This window comes from Morus notabilis, unplaced genomic scaffold (assembly GCF_000414095.1).
Source record: "Morus notabilis unplaced genomic scaffold, ASM41409v2 Scaffold1007, whole genome shotgun sequence".
NCBI classification, from domain to species: domain Eukaryota; kingdom Viridiplantae; phylum Streptophyta; class Magnoliopsida; order Rosales; family Moraceae; genus Morus; species Morus notabilis.
Genome location: NW_010365758.1, coordinates 19,283 through 21,679, shown reverse-complemented (window position 1 = coordinate 21,679; position 2,397 = coordinate 19,283). Strand labels below are relative to the sequence as shown.

The 2,397-nt window shown below is 34.6% G+C and overlaps 1 pseudogene; it reads right to left on the bottom strand.

Moving 5' to 3' along the window:
• Positions 1-790: 790 nt before the first annotated feature.
• On the bottom strand, positions 791-2,190 carry LOC112093651 (annotated as a pseudogene).
• Between the last annotated feature and the right edge of the window lie 207 nt (positions 2,191-2,397).

The following is a 2,397-nucleotide window of genomic DNA, read 5'->3' as shown; positions in this document are numbered from 1 at the left end:
AATATGACTTCCAAATATCATATACATTCAAATCTAATACATGCAGTTGTTTTAGATATAAGCAACAATTTATCTGATCCCTCTCTCTCATCACTTTCTAAGAGATCATCTGTACATGATAAAAAATTATTCAAGATATTCGTGTCCAACACTTTGCCCCGTTCATTTCGCTGATTCGAGTTTAGAATTCGAGTTGAGATGTGATTTTATGTGAGAGCTTTTTACTGTAGCAAAAAAGTTAGATGTGATTGTTTGTGAGAGCTTTTTACTGTAGAAAAACTCGAATTCTAAACTCGATCAGCGAAGTGAACGGAGCTATATAAACTTGTCACCCCTTCACACTCATTTATATTTTTTTTTGTTTTTTTGTTTTGACTGTAGAAAAATTCGAATTCTAAACTCGAATCAGCGAAGTGAACGGAGCTTAAACTTGTCACCCCTTCACACTCATTTATATTTTTTTTTGTTTTTTTGTTTTTTTTATAATTATCACACTCATTCTATTTTGAGTCAATTATCACAAAGATGTTAACATAATTAAATTTCTCTACAGAATTTTCAGCAACGCAATTGCTCAATGAAATAATCAGTTTTCCTCTAGGATATAATGAGAGAAGGTACGTACTAAATAAGAATTTATTAAACTTGACAAGTCTTCATTAATCACAAGCTATAAAGTAATACAATAACATAGATAAGAGACATATATCTCATATCGTCAAGGCTTATTACATGAGAATTATATAGCTTCATTATTTATATTTGAAGACTTAGCCATGCACTTCCTTATCTAGTTTTGAGGTTTGGTTTGAGCATCGCCTCCATAACCACCACCATATCCTCCTTTTCCACCATAACCACCTTTTCCGCCATAACTTCCCCCATATCCACCTTTTCCTCCATAGCCGCTTCCGTAACCGCCTTTGCCGCCCCCATAACTGCCTCCATAACCACCTTTTCTGCCACCATAACCGCCCTTACCTCCATATCCTCCTTTACCGCCATAACTGCCTTTGCCTCCGTATCCTCCTTTGCCTCCATAACCACCTTTCCCCCCATAACCGCCATAACTGCCGTCATCATCACCTTTGCCATGTCCATAACTGCCGTCATCATCACCTTTGCCATGTCCATAACTGCCGTCATCATCACCTTTGCCATGTCCATAACTGCCGTCATCATCACCTTTGCCATGTCCATAACTGCCGTCATCATCACCTTTGCCTCCATAACCGCCTTTACCCCAATTACTGCTTCCATAAATACCGTATGGAGTGTATCCACCAGTTTTCGAATCATCGACTCTCTTTTCTTCAGTGCTCGCATCCCCTGCAAGAGTAATTGTTTTCAACATATATTAGATATTAATTTAACGTCCGAATTTCGTTACTTGATTAACTACTACTACAATTTATATTCGAAATAAAAGAAAATGTTGGTATTTTGGAGGCAAAACCGAATTTTAATAGTATTATAATTTAAGTCCCATCCATTTCACCGATTTAAGTTTTTAATTTCAAATTTACTACAATTAAAAACTCTCATAAAAATTCACATCTAACGTTTTTTACTACAGTTAAAAACTCTCACATAAAGTTAAATCTCAACTCGAATTGGTAAACTGAACTTATTAATCTAGGCAAAAGATCTACACGATATAATCCCACGTACGGTTCCTCCCAGGATCCTTCACTACTCTGATCCACACGTGCTAATTTAACTTAAATTTATTATTTTTTTAATGTGAAATTTTAAATTTTAACTGTTCTTTCAATAAATTAATAGATACTTGTAAACCAGAAAACAAAAAAGTACCTAAACTACTTTAATTATATCTGACTTGTGCTTTTATATATTTAGATATATGCATATATTTTTCATATCATGATACCTGTCTCACATCAGGTCACACGTCTAAGTGTGTTCCGTTCAAATTTAATTGTCAACATCAATTTGGGGCACTATGAATTGTTGTATTAAATTTTTGGTGCAGTTTGTCAAATTAAAAGCTTAAAAACAATTCAAAGTTTGAAAATTAGGTGGCAAATTAAATATCCCATATATAAAATGCTAACCTCTATTTTCTGGTTGAGTTGAAGCTTGATCAACGTCTCTAGCGACAATCCCTGAAGATACGGCAAGAACAACCGCAAGTAAAATACCCAGTAGAAGGAAAATCTTGGAACCCATTTTTTTTTTTCTCTTAGAAAAGCTAACACTATCAAAGAAGGAGATGATTTAGTGGAGATGCAAATGTCAGATTCATTTTATGTCTATTTATAGGCTCAATGAAAGGTGGTAAGTAGTAAGTATCTCGCAAGTTGCAAGATATTACCCTACAGTCATAGTTGGAAGTTTGGAGGGACTCTTTCTAAATACTTTTTCAGTTGTTGTCGT